The sequence below is a fragment of the Amblyraja radiata genome, chromosome 5, assembly GCF_010909765.2.
Source record: "Amblyraja radiata isolate CabotCenter1 chromosome 5, sAmbRad1.1.pri, whole genome shotgun sequence".
NCBI lineage: Eukaryota > Metazoa > Chordata > Chondrichthyes > Rajiformes > Rajidae > Amblyraja > Amblyraja radiata.
In genome coordinates, this window is record NC_045960.1 from 84503612 (window position 1) to 84516177 (window position 12566).

Here is a 12566-nt window from a genome sequence, read left to right on the forward strand (position 1 = left end):
GGTAAAGAAGGCAACTTGAGAGAGAATAGGGCCCTTGAGAAACCAAAGCGGTCATCTTTGTGTGGAGGGCCAAGGCCTTCAATTAGTATTTCTCCTCTGTTTTTACCAACAAGAAAAACATATAGGGTGGGGAACTAGGGACAGTTTTCAAGAGAGAGTTAGTTTTGAGCTCTTTGGGCTAAGGGATTCGTGGGATACGGGGAAAACAAACAGACCGGGGTACTGATTTTGGATAATCAGTCACGATCATATTGAAGGGCTAAATGGCCTACACCTTCACCTATTTTCTACGTTAATGGGCAGTTAATGGAGATATTACAGTCAATGAGGTACGTGTGTAGTCAAACCAAACCTTCACAGTAGATGGTAGGGTTCTAGAGAGTTGTAGTGCAGAGGAATCTGTGAATACCACCAAATAGTTCCCTGAAAGTAGTGTCACAGTAAAATAGGATGATATGGAAGACATTTAGTACGTTGGCCTTCAACAGTCAAAGCACTGAGTAAAGGAATTAGGACATCATGTTACTGTTGTATAAGGCATTGGTGAGGACGCATTTGGAGTGTTTTGTTCAATTTTATTCAATTGTCTGTTAGGTGCTGACTGAGGACAGCTACCTTGATGGGGTGCTCGCTCAATACCTTCAGCATTGATTTTTCTTGTGACAATGGACAGCGGCATTGAGTTTGATCAGTGTCTGCACAGGTACATTAATCGGCAGCAGTGTGGCTAGCTGACTGATATTCTGTTCCAGTAGAAGATTAATGATTTACCTCGAAACCCACGGATTTGATTGGGAAGGCAGGTCACCATTGACCGCAAAGGAGTGCCCAAGATATGAAGAGGTACGACTGGAGGCTTGAACTAATAAATTCCATATTGAACAGGTGGGACATGGAAAGAAGCCCGTAGAGCCATTGCTCCTAATAATGAATGAGGACCTCTCGGATGTCCCTGTATGGAACACTTCATCTTGGGCTCAGTTGCGATGTAGATGGAGGAATTGGGAGTAGGGGATAGAATCTTTGCAGGAAGCAGGGTGAGAAGAAGTGTAGTCTAGATAGTCGGGAGAGTCAGTGGGTTTATAATAGACATCAGTTGATAGTCTGAGTGCTGTTTGTAACTTTGCATCAGTGCCTGTGGCCAGTGCCTATCTTTGTATCTGTGCCAATGCCTGTCTATGTCTCTGCACCTGTCTGTGTTTGTGTATGTAACTGCGTCAATATTTTCCTGCCTTTGTCTGTAGCGCAATGAGTAAGCAAAGCTCTCATCCCATGTGAGGAGTTTATCAGTGTTGTTGTTATTTCCCCACAGCTCATCTTCCCCATGGTTTGTTGGCTCTGTGTCAATTCAATGCTCCATGGGTGGGTTTGTGCATGAGCAGCATGGAAAAAATAATTTGGATACGACTCCCTGCGTTTGTCCCTGAGGAACATCAATAGCAGTGTGACCTCATATTCATCGGTCTCAATTAAACAATACTGTTGCAAACAAGGGATCGGTGCTCATTACTGGGTTACAAGGTAAAAGTTACACACCTACATATTATTCCCTCCCCCAATAGGTTTAAGGTGAGAGGGGCAATGTTTACATCAGATGGGCCGGGCAACTTTATTTACACAGAGGGTGGCGAGTGCTTGTGATGTGCTGCCAGCGTTGGTGGTTGAGGCAGATACAACAATGGATTTTGGATAGGCATATGGATATGCAGGGAATGGAGGCTTTTTGATTATGCGCAAGTAGATAAGAGATGGTCTTGGCATCATGTTCGGCACAGACATTGTGGGCCGAAGGTCCTGTTCTTGTGCTACACTGTTCTATGTTTTATGTTCTCCCCGTGTCATTGAAAAAGATGGACACAATAACCAGCAGTAATGTCGCCTAACAGCAGACAGAGGGAAAACAAAACGAGCACCATTCTAATTTGGGATTGGGAGCCTAAAGGGCTTGTTCCACTTTCATGACCTAACTCACAACCTTTTTTACTCGTGGACATTTTTAATCAGACTAGAAAAACGCCCCGATCTAGCATCACGACCTACCCACGACCTCCTTTAAGGGCCTGTCCCAATTAGGCGATTTGTCAGCGGACTGCCAGTAAATGTCAAGTTCGCAGCACTCGCCTGAAAAACCGGGAACAGGAACGGCGAGTGTCAGAGTGGAACACACAAAGGCGGGGGCCAGGGCAAGCGGGGGAGCGCTGTCTAAAATTCACACGGTGCAAAGCCAAGGTGATACAGACACACACCGTGATGAACAGGAAGGTTAAGATGGCTAGCACAGTGTATGGTAAGTCCTATAAAAGAGGGTGGAGAAGGGGGGAGAAAGAGTGGAGACACTTTTAAGAAGCCCGACAACATTTAATAAGCCAGCGATACACAGCTGTGAAGTTTGGTGGGCGTTTAACATTATCGGTCGGTTATCCTTGGTTCTGAAAACTCTTGTTTACGTTTTTTTTCCCCAATGAGCCAATGAAAACGACCGGTCAGCAAAGGCGATTAACTAAATCTACCTATGACTAGCTCGACTATCTAAATCTACATGGCGACCCCACTACAGCCGCACCTACGACTACAAAATAATCGATTTTCTCCACGGCGACCAATTTTTGGTTGCAGAAAAATTTTCAACATGTTGAAAAATTTGCGGCGACCATACTGAGGCCGCAACTAGTTCCCAGAATGTGGGACCTCCTCGCGACCATGAAGGAGACTCACCAGAGACCACCAGCGAACATGTGGTGACCATGTGGTGAGCGCAGAGTCTCCTGCACTCGCCTAAAAAGTCGCCTAAGTGGGACAGGCCCTTCACACTCTCGTTGGCAACTTGACAAGTTTGTAGAGTCGTGTTCAAGAAGGAACTGCAGATGCTGGAAGATCGAAGGTACACAAAATTGCTGGAGAAACTCAGCGGGTGCAGCAGCATCTATGGAGCGAAGGAAATAGGCGACGTTTCGGGCCGAAACCCTTCTTCAGACTGATGGGGGGTGGGGGGGAGAAGGAAGGAAAAGGGGGAGGAGGAGGAAACTGAGGGCGGGCGGATGGGAGGGTGGGAGGAGACAGCTAGAGGGTTAAGGAATGGGAGGAGACAGCAAGGGCTAGCAAAATTGGGAGAATTCAATGTTAATGCCATCCGGACGCAAGGTCCCCAGGCAGAATATGAGGTGCTGTTCCTCCAATTTCCGCTGTTGCTCACTCTGGCAGTGGAGGAGACCCAGGACAGAGAGGTCGGATTGGGAATGGGAGGGGGAGTTGAAGTGCTGAGCCACCGGGAGGTCAGGTTGGTTATTGCGGACTGAGCGGAGGTGTTCGGCGAAACAATCGCCCAACCTCCGCTTAGTCTCCCCGATGTAAATCAGCTGACATCTGGAGCAGCGGATGCTGTGAGAGTCTATGTGAGAACAGACCAATGGGCTACAGAACTCATTACCTTGCCAACCCTTATGGCAAGGATTGGTGACGACTCCAAATTTTGGAAAGGGGTGGTAGAAGTGAACATGTGCAATGCCAATAGAACAGCGATGCTGCTTGTCCCGCTGAGTTACTCCAGCATTTTGTGTCTATCTTCAATGTAAACCAGCATCTGCAGTTCCTACCTACCCATGAATATTTTTCTACTTTTATTTTAAACTACTCCCATGTTGGACTTCTATTCTGGGTACACTGCCTCTTGGGGAAATTATGAGATGACAGCTGTAAATCTACATGCTAAAATGGGAGACTGAATATGAGTAGCTGATGGAATGTGGGGTCATGGAAAAACTTCAAACAAATCTCTAACAACAAGATAGAGGTGTACAAAATCATGAGGAATAGATTGGGTAGATACACAGAGTCTCTTACCCAGAGCAGAATCAACAACCAGAGGACACAGGTTTAAGATGAGGGGGGGAAAGATTTAATAAGAACCTAAGGATTAACTTTTTCAAAGGGTGGTGGGTGTACGGATCAAGCTGCCAGAGGAGGTAGTTGAGGCAGGGACTATCCCAACGTTTAAGAAACATTTAGATGAATAGGTACATGGATAGGACAGGTTTAGAGGGATATGGGCCAAATCCAGGCAAGTGGGACTAGTGTAGATGGGACATTGGCTGGTTTGGTCAAGTTGGGCCATGCTGTTTCTATGCTGTAAAAATCTGACTCTCGCAATCACAGGGCACAGGATAGAGATGGGAAAATCTGACTGATATTCCAAACCAGCATGAATATCAGAGATAGATGGATACATCACTCATGCTGTAGCAGAGATCAGCTAACTTAGCACAGGCTGTGAATCAATGTAGTTCCTTTGAACTGAACCTCAACCAATTTATGAAATGATCATCTACTCTGATTAAATAGCCCAGACTGATGTAAGCACCAGTTATACTTATTTGAATGTTACCTATGGGGAATATAAATTTAGCATTTATTGAGGTTTTTTTGGTGATTTTACTGAAACCGAGTTTCTTCTGGTTGATTGGCTGTCGAGTGCTGCTATGCAGCAAATCATCTAATCAAGAAAGATTTAACTCCAGTGGTGTTATAACAGAGCAGCAAACCCATGGCATAATCTCATTGAAATGTCAGGGAAGTGTTGAACAGAGGTTAATTGTTTGTTAGTGATTCCAGCTTTTACCAACTTCTTGTGAAATGAATGAATGAATGAATAAGTTTATTGGCCAAGTATGTACACAGACAAGGAATTTGCCTTGGTGCTCCGCTCGCCAGTAACAACACGACATTCACTAAACCATTAAGAATAAAACATTAAAACATTAACAGAATAATATAAAATGGAGAAACAAAGAACTGTAGATACTGGTTTATAGGAAAGTGCTGAAGTGCTGCAGGTCAGGCAGCATCTCTGGAGGAAAAGGATAGGTGACTTTTCAGGTCGGGAAGGCCGAAGAAGGGCCCGGATCCGAAACGTCACCTATTCTTTCCCTCCAGAGATGCTTCCTGACCCGCTGAGTAACTCCAGCACTTTGTGTCTATCTAACAAGCTGCCTTGGTGACTCACTACATGTGCAGAGGGCATCCTGTAACAATCCACTGTATTTAGTAAAGCAGCTACTTTCAGAAGTGAAGACATTTGCTTTCAATCTAGCTTGGTTTTACTGCAGATGCAAGGAACTGCAGATGCTGGTTTACAAAAAAAAAAGACAAGGTGCTGGAGTATCTGCTTAAGTCAGTTAGCATCTCTGGAGATCAAGAATAGGTGAACCAAAATTTCACCTATCCACGTTCTCCAGAGATGCTGCCTGAAGTGCTGAGTTGCTCCAACACTTTGTGTCTGTGTTTTAAGGATAAGGGGGAAATCTTTTAGGACCGAGATGAGAAAAACACAGAGAGTGGTGAATCTCTGGAATTCTCTGCCACAGAAGGTAGTTGAGGCCAGTTCATTGGCTATATTTAAGAGGGAGTTAGATGTGGCCCTTGTGGCTAAAGGGATCAGGGGGTATGGAGAGAAGGCAGGTACAGGATACTGAGTTGGATGATCAGCCATGATTGAATGGCGGTGCAGGCTCGAAGGGCCGAATGGCCTACTCCTGCACCTAATTTCTATGTTTCTATGTTTCTATGTCCTTTTTTGATTCTTTCCTTCCTCCTGTTCCTTTCCCATGTTTGTCATCTTCCTTTTTATACCGGGGGTTTTATCAGTGGCCCAAGCTGCAGCTCTTGATTGACTATTAGTTGCCGCTCCACCATGCAAAGGTAAGGTAAGGATAGAAATAGGATTCACTGTGATGTCCCAATAATCAAACTGCAAGTCAACGCTACATAGGCTATTTGACCAAGGTATCAGAAGGTGGGCTGTACACGGCTCAGGCTCATTTAGACCACAAACAAGGGAGGTGTGGTGTTGATGGTATCACTGGCACAAAAATGAATGCTAATTCCCGTCATTACTAATTTAACATTTCTCTCACTCGTTTAAGTAACCTTCGCCAAGAACCTGCAATGCAATGAATTATATTGGCTGTGCATTGTGCCAAAAAGAAGACAAAAAAACAGCCATTTATTAAAACAACCAAACTGTTGACCATGTCTGAGATAGCTAATCTTTAAACACGTCACCAGTGGATTGATCAATGCTTATACAACTGTAGGAAAGGAACATGAATACGGAAATTTGGACAAAGATGTGGAAATGGAGCATTGATCTGGCTGGTCTGAACACATCTTGCTCGTGTGGAAGAGCCAAGTCAAATGTGCCATGTGTTGGTGTGTTGCTGAGAGGAACATACAATGTAATGTGTGAAGCTGTGTCAGATGTGACATTGAGTATGGCCTGAAACCCAAGGAATCCAGAATCACATCAATCACATAGCCCAACGTTGTCATAGAAACATAGAAACATAGAAAGGAGGAGGCCATTCAGCCCTTCGAGCCAGCACCGCCATTCATTGTGATCATGGCTGATCGTCCCCTATCAATAACCCGTGCCTGCCTTCTCCCCATATCCCTTGACTACACTAGCCCCTAAAGCTCTATCTAACTCTCTCTTAAATCCATCCAGTGACTTGGCCTCCACTGCCCTCTGTGGCAGGGAATTCCATAAATTCACAACTCTCTGGGTGAAAACGTTTTTTCTCACCTCAATCTTAAATTACCTCCCCTTTATTCTAAGACTGTGGCCCCTGGTTCTGGACTCGCCCAACATTGGGAACATTTTTCCTGCATCTAGCTTTCCCAGTCCTTTAATAATTTTATATGTTTCTATAAGAACACCCCTCATCCTTCTAAACTCCAGTGAATATAAGCCTAGTCATTTCAATCTTTCCTCATATGACAGTCCCGCCATCTCAGGGATCAATCTCGTGAACCTACGCTGCACTGCCTCAATCACAAAGATGCCCTTCCTCAAATTAGAAGACCAAAACTGTACACAATACTCCAGATGTGGTCTCACCAGAGCCCTATATAACTGCAGAAGAACCTCTTTACTCCTATACTGAAATCTTCTTGTTATGAAGACCAACATTCCATTCGCTTTCTTCACTGCCTGCTGTACCTGTAAGCCAACTTTCAGTGACCGGTGTACAAGGACGCCAAGGTCTCGCTGCACCTCCCCCTTACCTAACCTAACCCCATTGAGATAATAATCTTCCCCCTTGTTTTTGCCGCCAAAGTGGATAACCTCACATTAATCTATATTATACTGCATCTGCCACGCATCTGCCCACTCACTCAACCTGTAACCTCTTAACATCCTCTTCACAGTTCACAGTGCTACCCAACTTTGTGTCATCCGCAAACTTTCTAGTGTTGCTCCTAATTCCCTCTTCCAAATCATTAATATATATGGTAAACAGTTGCGGCCCCAACACTGAGGCACTCCACTCGCCACTGCCTGCCATTCTGAAAAGGACCCGTTCACTCCTACTCTTTGCTTCCGGTCTCCCAACCAATTTTCTATCCACATCAACACCCTACCCCCAATACCATGTGCTCTAATTTTAGTCACCAGTCTCCCGTGCTGGATCTTATCAAAGGCTTGCTGAAAGTCTGGATACACTACATCCACTGGCACCCCTTCATCCATTTTACTGAATCCATTATCCATCCATCCTCAAAACATTCCAGGAGATTAGTCAAGCATGATTTCCCTTTCATAAATCCATGTTGACTTGGACTAATCCTTTTACTGCTATCCAAATGCCCCATTATTACCTCTTTAATAATTGACTCCAGCATCTTTCCCACCACCGAAATCAGGCTAACTGGTCTGTAATTCCCCGTTTTCTCTCTCGCTCCTTTCTTGAAAAGTGGGATAACATTAACTATCCTCCAATCCCCAGGAACTGATCCTGAATCTATTGAACATTGGAAAATGATCACCAATGCGTACACTATTTCTAGAGCCACCTCCCTGAGGACCCTGGGATACAGACCATCAGGCCCAGGGGATTTATCATCCTTCAGCCCGATTAGCCTACCCAATACTATTTCTCGCCTAATGAAAATTTCTTTCAGTTCCTCTACCCCCTTAGATCCTCTGTCCTCCAGTACCTCTGGGAGATTGTTTGTGTCTTCCTTAGTGAAGACAGATCCGAAGTACCTATTCAACTCTTCTGCCATTTCCTTGTTGCCCATAATAATTCCACCCGTGTCTGCCTTCAAGGGACCCACATTTGAGTTTGCTACTCTTTTTCCCTTAACATATCTAAAGAAGCTTTTACTGTCCTTCTTTATATTCCTGGCCAGCTTCCCTTCATACTTCATCTTTTCAGCCCGTATTGCCTGTTTTGTTTCCTTCTGTTGTCCTATGAAAGTTTCCCAATCCTCTGGCTTCCGGCTACTCTTTGCTGTGTTATACATCTTTTCTTTTAGTTTCATTCTATCCCCAACTTCTCTTGTCAGCCACGGTTGCCTCCTACTCCCCTTAGAATCTTTCTTCCTTTTTGGAATGAAAAGATAGATAGATAGATAGATAGATAGATAGATAGATAGATAGATAGATAGATAGATAGATAGATAGATAGATAGATAGATAGATAGATAGATAGATAGATAGATAGATAGATAGATAGATAGATAGATAGATAGATAGATAGATAGACAGACCGAAGTCTGACCGAAGTCTGAACGAAATTGCAGCAGTCATACATATAATACAATAAAAACAATAATAAACACATATTAACGTCCACCACAGTGAGTCCACCCGACATCTCCTCACTGTGATGGAGGCAAATGTCTTAGGTCTGCAGTCTCTTCCCTCCTCTTCTCCCTCTGCGCTGAGGCGATACCCCCCGGGCGATGTTACAATCAGTCCCGCGGCTCAAACACCGCGGCCCGGGGTGGTTGAAGCTGCCGCCCACAAGTCCTGCAGACGCAGCCGCTGGCCCGCGGCCGAACCCCGGACTCAGGCCACCACCGCCAGAACACCGTCCCAGCCACCCTCACGTGAGTACCGTACCGTCTTCAGCCTCGGGCTGGGCCGCCCCGACATGGGCGCCAAACCTCCCCCGGGCCGGGCCGCCCCGACTTGGGCGTCGCTTCTCCCTCTGGCCGGGCTGCCCCGACTTGGGCGTCGCTTCTCCCTCTGGCCGGGCCGCCCCGACTTGGGCGTCGCTTCTCCCTCTGGCTGGGATGCCCCGACTTGGGCGTCGCTTCTCCCTCGGGCCGGGCCGCCCCGACTTGGGCGTCGCTTCTCCCTCTGGCCGGGCTGCCCCGACTTGGGCGTCGCTTCTCCCTCTGGCCGGGATGCCCCGACTTGGGCGTCGCTTCTCCCTCGGGCCGGGCCGCCCCGACTTGGACGTCGCTTCTCCCTCTGGCTGGGCTGCCCCGACTTGGGCGTCGCTTCTCCCTCTGGCCGGGACGCCCCGACTTGGGCGTCGTTTCTCCCTCGGGCCGGGCCGCCCTGACAACCTCTCACGGGAGCACTGTTCCAGCCCTGAGCCGGACCGCCCTCACGGGAGCGAGCTCAGGGCGAGTCCTGACGGGCTCTGCCTCCGGAGCCTCGAGGTCGCCAGCTCCATTTAGGCCTCAGCGCAGGCGGAGGCAGAGAAGGGGAATACGACAAAAAAGTCGCATTCCCCCGCAGGGAGAGACTGCAAAACCCGTTTCAAACCCCCCCCCCCCCCAAACCACACACTAAAAACCAAAAACTAGACTAACCAAACGAAATAAACAACACAAAAAACACAAACAAAACGGGACTGCCGATGAGCCGCTGCTGCCAGTGCAGCGCCGCCACTGCGTCTTCCGGATTATGCCCAGACATTCCTGCCATTGCTGTTCCACCGTCATTCCTGCTAGGATCCCTTTCCAGTCTACCTTGGCCAGCTCCTCTCTCATGCCTTCATAGTCCCCTTTGTTCAACTGCATCACTGACACTTCCGATTTAACCTTCTCCTTCTCAAATTGCAGATTAAAACTAATCATATTATAATCACTACCTCCAAGCAGTTCCTTTACCTCGAGTTCTCTTATCATATCTGGTTCATTGGACAACACTAAATCCAGAATTGCCTTTTCTCTGGTCGGCTCCATTACAAGCTACTCTAAGAATCCATCTCGGAGGCATTCTACAAACTCTCTTTCTTGGGGTCCTGAACCAACCTGATTTTCCCAGTCTACCTGCATATTGAAATCCCCCATCACCATAGTGGCATTACCTTTGTTACATGCCAGTTTTAACTCCTGCTGCAACTTACACCCTACATCCAGGCTACTATTTGGGGGTCTGTAGATAACACCAATGAGTGTCTTCTTGCCTTTACAATTCCTCAACTCAATCCACAGTGACTCTACCTCATCAGACCCTATGTCTTCCCTCGCAAGGGACTGAATTCCATCCCTCACCAGCAGAGATACCCCCCTCCTCTGCCCACCTGCCTGTCCTTTCTATAGGATGTATAACCCTGAATATTAAGTTCCCAGGCCCGATCCTCCTGCAGCCACGTCTCAGTAATCCCCACAATGTCATATCTACCAACCTCTAACTGAGCCTCAAGCTCATCTACTTTACTTCTTATACTTCGCGCATTCATATACAATACTTTTAATTCCTTACGCATCTCAGCTTTCACATCGATCCCTATTACACTTGGCCATACTCTCCTATCCCTTTGTGAGCTTCCTTTCCCGTTAATTCTGGGGTCATTACCCATCCCTTTGCTTTCTTTCCCTTTAACTCCGTCCTCGACTATCCCATTTTACACCCCACCCCCCTTATTCAGTTTAAAACCACCCGTGTAGCAGTGGCAAACCTGCCTGCCAGAATGCTGGTCCCCCAACAGTTAAGATGCAATCCGCCCCTTTTGTCCAGTTCCCCCTTACTCCAAAACAGATCGCAGTGATCAAAGAATCTAAATCCTTGCCCCCTGCACCAGTTCCTCAGCCACACATTCAGGTCCCGTATCTCCCTGTTCCTGCTCTCACCAGCACGAGGAACTGGAAGCAAACCGGAGATAACAACCCTGGAGGTCCTGCTTTTCAGCATTTTTCCGAGCTCTCTAAAGTCACGCTGCAGGATATTCATCCCCTTCTTTCCGACATCGTTTGTGCCGACTTGCACTACCACTTCCGGCTGTTCACCTTTGCCCTTGACGATTTTCTGTACTTTGTCCGTGACATCCTTGATCCTGGCACCAGGAAGGCAGCACACCATTCTCGAATCCTGTCTGTTCCTGCAGAAACCCCTGTCCATACCTCTCACAATGGAGTCTCCAACTACAATGGCGTTGCCTGACGTTGGCCTCTTTGGTTTTGGCTCAACAGCCCTTTTTGCTTCGCAAGCCAGTCCGCCGCTCAGTGTGATAACGTCTTCTGTCCCGACAGCTTCTAAGTGGGTCTAAGTGTCGTGGAACTTTCTTCTACAAAAGGATCCCTGGACTCAAGATCAATGGATCCTCTCATCTGATCTGCTGGTAAGCCTTTGGTGGAATTACTGGGGTTGTTTTTCAAGTGCAGACAGTGAGCAAAATATTGAAGTGCAAGCAATTCATTAATTCAGTTATTTTCACAATCCTGAACAAATTGCCGCATCATATAATTAATTCTCCCAGTTTGTTTTCTTTCCAGTTTCATATGCACCAGCCAATATCTTGTACATTATTTTTTAAATAATAAAACAGATTGGCCATTGCATATTATTTTGGTGGGAGGTTGCTGTACACAAACTGTATGCTGGACATTCTGACATTGGTAAGAAAGGTACTATTTAAAAGAGCACCTTTTTTTTCATCTGAAACCACAGACAGCTGTGGAGGTCACATTAATGGATATTGACAGATTCTTGATTAGTAAGCGTGTCAAGGGTTATGGGGAAAAGTTGCAGCACAATCTGGATTGGTTGGGACGGTGGGCTAAGGAATGGTTGATGGAGTTTAATATAGAGAAATGCAAGGTGTTACATTTTAGGAGGTCTAACCAGGGCAGGACCTAGACGGTGAATGGCACGACTCTGGGGAGTGTTGTAGAGCAGGGGGATCTTGGAATGGAGGTACATAGTTCCTTGAAAGTGGCGTCAGGTAGAAAGGGTGGTCAAGAATCTTCTGCATTTGTTCTTGTGGAGCGACTTAACATTCAAAATCTAAGTTTGAGATTGCAAGGCCTGCTTAATGATGTGCCTTGGATACTGCCCATTGCATATTGAATTACTTGCAATGTTCACCTCAGTGACATGATACCTGCAATACCACTGGCGAAGCTCTTTATTGGTGGTGTGCGGTTATCAGCTTCAAATCTATGTTTCATAGTGTGAATTGGCTTTCCTGGCAGCACTGGTACTTCAGAGGGTGCTGCCTCATCTTCATTGATACACACCCCTGCAGGCTCACCTCCGGCATCCTGATCGTCTTTCTCGAAAGGTTGGTATCTTTGGGGAGGTTGGCTGCCACACTTGTTTGTCAAGGAACGGAATTTAATAAAGTCTCATGGTTGGATTCGAGCTTTTTAATAGGAAATTGACTTTCCATAGCTGCTGCTCTGCTGCTGTGCTTGCGTAAGGTGTGTGAATGGTAACTGAGGGAAGTGCAGTCTCCTCTCCATGGCTTAGTAACTAATTGACAGTGCATAGGTCCACATATTAAGCCCAATTACATAAAGCAGTGAATAAATGTGTTGGAAGGAACTGC